At 51.1% G+C, this 8,922-nt stretch overlaps 1 protein-coding gene across 1 annotated transcript in view; it reads right to left on the bottom strand.

The window, feature by feature from the left end:
- The window catches only part of LOC119441755 (xaa-Arg dipeptidase), a 41,795-nt gene extending 33,339 nt beyond the window's left edge, over nucleotides 1-8,456 (bottom strand). The window contains exon 1 of the mRNA XM_037706364.2: nucleotides 8,269-8,456. The gene's annotated coding sequence lies outside the window, so the exon portion shown is untranslated. The remainder of the gene's footprint in view (nucleotides 1-8,268) is intronic.
- Between the last annotated feature and the right edge of the window lie 466 nt (nucleotides 8,457-8,922).

The raw sequence follows: 8,922 nt of genomic DNA on the forward strand, positions 1-8,922 counted from the left end.
AAAATCCGTCGCGGATGGCGAAATGCTGGGCCTGTCGGCGTAACGCTCGAGTTGCCGAAGCCGCCGGAGGGTTGGACAAAATATCGAATATCGTGACGATCCATGGGTCTTTTCGTTGCTCCGAGGCCATGTCCATGATGTCAAGTGGGGAGATATCATGACTGTCGGTAGGAGTACTGGCAACTGGAGTAACTGGGGAGCGCGAGAAGGGCATCGGCGTCAGAGTGTCTGCGTCCAGAGCGATAGACGACACGGATATCGTATTCTTGGAGGCGGAGGGCCCACCGAGCGAGGCGATCCGACGGGTCTTTGAGGTTAGATAACCAGCAAAGAGCGTGATGATCCGTCACCACGTCAAAGGGTCGACCATAGAGATATGGGCGAAATTTTTGAAGTGCCCATACGATGGCCAAGCACTCTTTTTCGGTTACTGTGTAATTGACCTCAAGTTTTGTAAGGGCCCGACTGGCATAAGCGAACACGTATTCGGCATTAGTGTTCGTACTTTGTGCGAGTACGGCACCAAGGCCTACACCACTGGCGTCAGTGTGAAGTTCTGTAGGTACGCTTGGGTCAAAATGGCGCAAGATTGGCGGAGACGTAAGTAGGCGGCGAAGAGTGGTAAACGCTTCCTCAGAGGCTTCCGACCAATTAGAAAGTGCATTGTCGCCTTGGAGAAGTTGGTTCAGGGGTGCGATCACAGTAGCGAAATTGCGAACGAATCGTCGAAAATAGGAGCATAGTCCAATGAAGCTGCGTAGTGCTTTCAAGTTAGTGGGCTTCGGGAATTCGGATACGGCACGAAGCTTAGCAGGGTCGGGAAGAATGCCTTCTTTGGAAACAACATGGCCTAGTATAGTCAGTTTTCTAGCTGCAAATAGGCACTTTTTCAAGTTAAGCTGGAGACCAGCATTCCGGAGACAGGTCAAAACTTGATGTAAACAGGCGAAGATGGGTCGGAAAATCTGGAGAAAACACGACAACGTCATCGAGGTAGCAGATACAAGTATGCCACTTCAGGCCGCGCAGGATGCCGTCCATCATGCGTTCAAAGGTGGCGGGTGCGTTGCAGAGACCAAACGGCATGACAGTGAATTGGTACAAGCCATCTGGTGTTACAAACGCGGTTTTTGGACAGTCAGCGTCAGCCATGGGCACCTGCCAGTAGCCAGAGCGGAGATCTAAGGAGGAAAAGAACTCCACTCCTTGTAAACAGTCAAGTGCGTCGTCTATACGTGGCAACGGGTATACATCCTTTCAAGTAATCTTGTTAAGCCTTCGATAATCAACGCAAAATCGTATGGTGCCATCTTTTTTCTTAACTAGGACGACTGATGATGCCCAGGGACTACTAGAAGGCTTGATGACACCGCGTTTGAGCATATCGTTCACCTGGTCATCGATAACGCGTCTTTCGCTCGCCGATACTCGGTACGGACGCTGCCGAATGGGTGCATGACTTCCGGTGTCGATAGTGTGCGAAACAGTCGTTGTGCGGCCGAGTGACGTTGCTTGACAGTCAAAAGAGGAAGAGAAGCGTTGGAGCAAGTGAAGAAGTTCGGCTCGCTGCGTAGCCGTAAGGTCACTGGCAATAGAAGGCGTAAAAGAACGCGGCAGCGACTGAGGAGGCGATTCTTCGAGCAAGAGAAGCAGAGTCGTCCATTGTGCCAAAGATTGAAGGTGAAGCCAGTGACTCTGCTATCCCAAGGCTTTCACGGTGGCGTAAAGTAATTGGTTCGGCCGACGGGTTTGACACACACATCAGAGAGATGCCAGTGATGAACTCGAGAACAGCGAACGGCAGTGGTAGTGATCAGCGGCGAACTAGAAGTTCAGAGGGCGTGAAGAGTACTGTGCCGGCATCTACAGAGGCACAAGATACACTAGCTGACAAGAGCAGAAGACCAGGCAGGTATAATGGTATCTTCTGAAACGGTGATTTTTCGACACGGGCCCTTGTTGGCATGGATAATATCTGTCGAAAACGGAAACAGCTCAATTTCGGCTCGGGCGCAGTCGATGATCGCATGATGTGTGGAGAGAAAGTCCCATCCTAATATGACGTCGTGAGAACATGATGGCAACACGATGAATTCGATGACATAGAGAACGTCCTGAATGACGACACGAGCGGTGCAGGCACCGGATGGCTCGACGTGCTGCGCGTTGGCCGTCCGAAGGGATAATCCAGAAAGCGGTGTCGTCACTTTTCCAATTTTGCGGCAAATACGGGCATCTATCGCTGAAAGTGCAGCGCCGGTGTCGACAAGGGCTAGCGTCAATATTCCTTCTATTGTGATTTCAATAACGTTTTTCGGTTAACTATGAGGCCTTATATATTTTGCTGACACCGCAGTTCTTGCCTCCTGAACTGCGATATTTAGTTTTCCTGGCGCAGAGGGTTCCGCCGACGGTGCATGGGCGAAAGGGAGCGCCGGCGAGGAGATGGTGAACGGCGAGCGGAGAAGGCAGTCTCAGCGGCAGGAGGAGTATCATAGCTGTCCGAATAATTGCGCCGTTTTTGGAAACGTGGCGCATATGGAGGCACATTGTTGGAGACGTTCGGTGCAAGTAGGCGACAGTGACGTGCCACGTGTCCAGCACGGCCACAATAAAATCAAATCGGACGGTTGTCATCCGTGCGCCAATGGTCTTGAGGTCGTGCACGCTGTACCACTGGTCGGGCGGGAGGGGACAGAGGCGGGCGCAAAGGCGGGCGAAGTAGACTGTAGGTCTGCAGTCCAGGTCTCGCAGCGACTTCGGCGTACGTCAGGGGAGCGGCAGTCGGAGCCTGATGGAACGAAGGTGGGACGTGGTCGGCTACCTGCTCCTTGATGACATATTGCAGAGCGGGCGCCAATGGAGAACTCGACGGGCCGTGTGTAAGCGGCATCAGCGAAAGCTGACGGGCAACTTCTTCACGGACGAAGTCCTTGATCTGCGCTAACAGCGAAGTGTTATCCGGGGCAACAGTCAAGCTTGACATTGAAGTGGCCTGTGGAAGAGATTGGCGGGTGGCTACGCGTTGTTTGCGTAGTTCATCGAAGCTTTGGCAGAGACTGACGAGTTCTGACACTGTTGCCGGGTTTTTCGCCAGCAGCATCTGGAAGGCGTCGTCTTCAATGCCCTTTAAGATGTGCCTGATCTTCTCGGCATCAGCCATTGCGGCATCAACGCGGTTACAGAGGTCGACAACATCTTCTATGTAACTAGTAAATGTCTCCCCGCTCTGTTGTGCACGAGCACGCAAACGTTGCTCGGCGCGAAGCTTGCGAACGGCGGGGCGCCCGAATACCTCCGTTACGCTAGCTTTGAAGGCCGCCCACGTCGTGAAATCACGTTCGTGGTTTCGGTGCCACACGCTGGCGACACCGCTCAAGTAAAACGACACGTAATTTCGCTTTTGGGTGTCGTCCCAGTGGTTGTGGGTGCTCACCCGGTCGTATTCAGCGAGCAGGTCTTCTACGTCATGATCTTCTGTACCACTGAAGATGGGTGGGTCGCGTTGACCTAACGGGCCAGGGCAGACCAAAGTAGGCACCGAGGCAGCGGGTTGTGGTTGTGGTGGTCCTTCTTCCGGCATAATGAAGACAGGCTGTAGTGTCCGGTTGCGAAGTTCCAGATTTCCGGTCGTACCTCAGCACTTCCACCAATTGTAAAGGGGGTTTATTTGGGTCGTATTATTATTATTATTATTATTATTATTATTATTATTATTATTATTATTATTATTATTATTATTATTATTATTATTATTATTATTATTATTATTATTATTATTTGATTTGAAAACATATACACAGGAAAGAGAAAGCGAGAAGCAAGGCTGGCAACTGCCACCAAAAGGAGCACAACGCCTGCCTACTCTTCGGAAAGGACGAGAGAAACATAGAAGGAAAGATAGGAAGGAGGGGAGGAAGGAGGAAAGAAAGAGCGAGATGACACATCCTAAAGAATAAAGTACAACATACAGTAGGGCCCGTCCCTGCAGGTCAAGCTACTAAAGAATGTAAAATAAAAGAAATAGTTGCTGGGTTACAAACGTGCCCTTAAGTTCGTTGCTTCTAGAAAAGTAAGGAGAGCGCGGTGGGCTTGATCATGCCGAGACGCACAACCACTGGGGTATAAACATTCATCTAGAGTCGTACACCGCAGGCCAAGGAGATGGTAGTCCCGCACTAGCGATTTGCGTTGCGCACTGAAAGCGGGACATTCCAATATCAGGTGCTGAAGTGTCTCGCAGCCACTGCAAGACGTACACGATGGACTAGTCACACGTCCTTGTCTGTGTAAACGTTCGTGCACATTAACACAGCCGACCCTTAGCTTGAGTAGTTGCGCTCTAACGCGACGAGGCAAGCCTCGACAGCGAACACGCGGCGGGAACGTTCCATTTGCGACGCACTGGTCTGGATGCTGCTTGAGTACGTGGCGACGAATCAGCAGGCGAGCGTCATCAAGCTTGCACAAAATTTCAGGGTCGTAGAGCGGCAGCGAGAAACGCAGCACCAGCAGGTAGGGCGTAGCCAGCGAGCGAACTGGGTACGAGCCACACGATGGCAACGGGGCTGTACAGCGTGCCGATCTTCTTCCTCACAATATATATATATATATATATATATATATATATATATATATATATTCTACTTCCCTACCACCAGGCGTTGCGCATCCTCCACAGCGCGGATCAGAGTACCCTCAAGCCCCACACCGTCATCTGGTTGCCCGCCCATCTCGGCCGGGTGCCCCGCCAAACCTCAACGAGATCGCCCACGACGCAGCGCGTGCGCTTACTGATCGCGCCGTCCCAGGGCAACCCCACTTCGCCGAGATAGCGAAGTGGGGTTACGCACAATGAAATCACGAAACACTTCTACCTTGGACGCCGCATCTTTCCGCCCCCACACCCCAAACTTAACAGACCGCAGGCGCTAACCCTATGCTTATTACAAACAGACACGTACCCAAACCCCGCCAAACTCCACGTTCTCTATCCTGACGCGTACCCAGCGACATGTGCCCCTCGTACGGATACACGGCGACACTCACACACATGCTCTGGGAGAGTAGAAACGCCCATCCCGACTCTACCTCGGACAAGTGGGAGAAGTCGCTCAGAAGCTCGCTTCTCGCCGACCAGCAATGGGCCGTCCAGCCGGCCCACGAAGCGGCCGCCAGGTATTCCTTGTCGGTCCCTACGTGGGAAACGCCCGCTACACCCTAAGCGCGTCCTGCAGGACCTAAATAAAGTTTTTCCAGTCCAGTCCAGTCCCTAACGACATGGATATTCTTGAATATTCTGATTCATTGTCTCCAGTTCATGGCCCCTTCACTGCCCGCGCTCGCTGGACTGCGTCTTCACTATTGCGATGATATCTGGCTGCAACTTCGGCGGGTTGTATACTTTCCGTTTCTCTCACGCGACACTGGACCTCGGCATGCAAACTAGGTGCCGACACTAGAAGCAGTGCGCGGACCGATCCCGAAGGCAGCAGCTAACTGCAGAAATATGCCATGCGTGCACGGTCATCGCAGTACAGGTCCATGCACTAAACTAACCTAACTCGCTATGGGCTGGAATGAAAGACCGAGCGCGGCTCCTTGGTATCACAAGCCCACTTGATATAACATTCATGTTCCCCCACGTCTCCGTTTTTTTGTCACCCAAGTCTGCTGACTACCCGAAATTCTTCTCTTCCGCACTGTATGCAACGGAATGAGGCGCATCGCTCCTGTCTGTTTGTCGACGTCAGCGCGGGATCTGATAAAAAGATGAATGCCCCAGCAGCTTGGGCACACAGCCGGTATTTCTAAAGATGCGATCAACACATTGTTGTACGGTTATGCTTGGATCATCATCAGCATCAACCTATATCTATGTCCACTGCAGGACGAAGGCCTCTCACTGTGATCTCCAATTACCCTTGTCTTGCGCTAGCTGATTCCAACTTGCGCCTGTAAATTTCCTAACTTCATCACCCCACCTAGTTTTCTGCCGCCCTCTACAGCGCTTTTCTTCTCTTAGTATCCATTCTGTAACTCTAATGGTCCACCGGTCATCCATCCTATGCATTACATGGCCTGCCCAGCTCCATTTCTTCCTCTTGATGTCAACTAGAATATCGGCTAACCCCGTTTGCTCTCTGATCCACACGACTCTCTTCCCGTCTGTTAACGTTAGGCCTAATATTTTATTGCGATAGCAATTATATGGACACTCCAAAGCAGATTTCTGCCGTCGGCGTCGCCGTCGCCGTCGCCGTGAGGTTCCGTATGACGTCAATGGAGATGAAATCGTCGCCGCGCGATGATAAGTGGTTCTTGAGGGAAAGGGAAAGGTTGGCGCTATCTTCTGCAGCCCTTGAGGGAGCACGGCTCAGCGCCAATCGCCTCCGAACGCTGTATGTGCGAGTGAAAGGGCGCGAGGGACGCGCGCTTTCACGGGGAGTGAACGCACGGCGGAGAACAAACGCGCGTTCTGTGCCGTGCTCCCTTAAGGGCTGCAGAAGTAGGCGTCTCTTTCCTCCTTTACAATCACCATATATGTAGAGCAAACGCGCCTTCTTCTGACGCACGAAAGGCCTGGTGGGGGGGGGGAGGGGGGGGCGAAGGGAGGCGACGTTTAGCTGTGGCACCAAGTGCCTATTTATATCAGAGGCTCCGGCAACAGTCACCAACGCCGCACGCATTTTGTGCGAACGCGGGCAAAACGCCGACGGCGTCGACAACAGTTCTGCGTGTTGCCGGTGCTGCTGCATGTCCAAGTTTATACAGCTGATAAAGCTACTATCATTACTCCGTATAGCTCTCTACAAATTTGCTATCGCAATTGATGCTTCGCCTTTCAGGTGAAACTGCGACAACTTTTTCGTTCCATTGCTCTTGGTTCGGTCCTTAACTTTTTACCTTGTTAACTTGTTAAGGAAGGAAAATGACCTAAGGTAAATATATACCACAAAATTGCACAGTTCGCCAGTTTGCTCCAGACAGGGTGGAGCTGCACTTTTTCTTCTATATTTTCTCCCTTCTATTAGCATTCGAAACGGAAAACCTTTAAGGCGTTGGCTTTTCTTAGCTATTCGCTCTGGTTTGCACCGTTGGCGCAGTCCGCAGTACTGGGCTCATCCCGGAGATGGTTCAGTCTACAGTTCCCGTGGGTGCCGCCGAGTATGTGCCACTGGGTATGACGTCATGCCCCCTGTGTATGTGCCACCGTCGTCTCACTGTCGTCGTAACGCAATCTCACGTAGTCGTCGTCATCCGCTTCTCGTGATACAGACATCGTCACGCCATCGTCATAGAGCTAACGACACAGACATAAAGCTATACTAGCAACCGTGTGAATTTATTGCTTCTTATTTTTGGGGGACTTCACACATTCGCAAAAAAAAACTAAACAAAGACAATGTGTATGACGATGTGCGTGTCGTTCTTCTCTGTGTATTTCATCTAAGCGCTGGTCTTACAGAATTTGGACTATGCTACACCAACCGACCCAAGTTTCTACCCTATACTATCTTCGTCATTTCAAAATCGTCCATCCCTTTATCACGCCATCGTCGTCAAAGCACCGTCGGACCCGCCGTGGTTGCTCAGTGGTTATGGTGTTGGGCTGCTGAGCACGAGGTCGCGGGATCGAATCCCGGTCACGACGGCCGCATTTCGATGGGGGCGAAATGCGAAAACACCCGTGTACTTAGATTTAGGTGCACGTTAAAGAACCCCAGGTGGTCCAAATTTCCGGAGTCCCCCACTACGGCGTGCCTCATAATCAGATCGTGGTTTTGGCACGTAAAACCCTATAATTTAATTTCATTTAATTTAAAGCATTGTCGGCTGCGCCAGTGTTTGCTTAGAAAGCCGACCATCACTTGAGTATCCGAGAGGAGCGTAGTAGTTTAAACCGAAACGCTATCGAACACCCTTTACACTGAAATTTGGTGAAACAAGCGGGACCTTTAAACCCCCTAGCGATCGGGTGAGCTCCAGATCGGGAGCGAGAACGCCAAGCCCACACCACAACTGACGCTTAGACATTCGCGTTACACACTCGTAACTGTCCTATGAGCTTTTCAAATATCATGCTTCAGTTAAAAGCACAACGACACCAACATACCCGCGTTTTCAATGCCATTTGGCTATTCTGGCCCCTTCTCTGAACGGGACCCTAGCTTCCCCAAATCATCGTGTAAAGCTCGCTTGCGGCACTTGTTGCCTAGTTGAGTTGGTGCGATTTAGTGCTTTAAAAAAAGGTTTCCAAGGACTTACCGGTTTTTCGATGATGAAAGGTGATGCGCCGAAAAAGCTTTGGTCACTTAGCTCTCCAGGACGAATGACAAACAGTCTTGCTGGGCACCGGGTCTAGAAGGAGATTTTACACCGACGGCCGTTTGAGATAGCGAGAAACTGGCACGCGTGCTACGTCATCCGATAACGACCGCTTTCCCCTGCTCTGCACAGAGGCATGCAAGTGTTTTAGGAAGCGCTATCTTGCAGTCGTTACACGCCAGACCATTCTGTTTGCTTTGTGTGAAGCCTCCAACCCCCAACTCGTTTTTCACGCAATAAAAACCGGAAAAGAGTAAAAAAAAAAAGAGCTTGAAACCTGATTGCTGACAAAAGGGTTGTGAGATACGCGGATAGAACTCAAGATACTGTTCGGTTTTTGTGTCTCTTTCTTCTTTTTTTCTTCTGACACTCCAGGCACAGAACCAAATGCAAACGCACGACTGACCTTGATGCCGCCCCTAAACAGGAAGCAACAGCGCCGAGTTGTAACGAGAGCATTTGTTGACATGACGTAATCTTATCACAGCCTTCGATAAGAGCCTCTTGTTTCGAGCTGTCAACCAGGTAGGGCAGCAAAGCGCCAGTGCACGCGCCGAGCATACGAGTATAGTCAAAATGCCGTTGAGGGACACC

The sequence above is a fragment of the Dermacentor silvarum genome, chromosome 2 (genome assembly GCF_013339745.2).
Source record: "Dermacentor silvarum isolate Dsil-2018 chromosome 2, BIME_Dsil_1.4, whole genome shotgun sequence".
NCBI classification, from domain to species: domain Eukaryota; kingdom Metazoa; phylum Arthropoda; class Arachnida; order Ixodida; family Ixodidae; genus Dermacentor; species Dermacentor silvarum.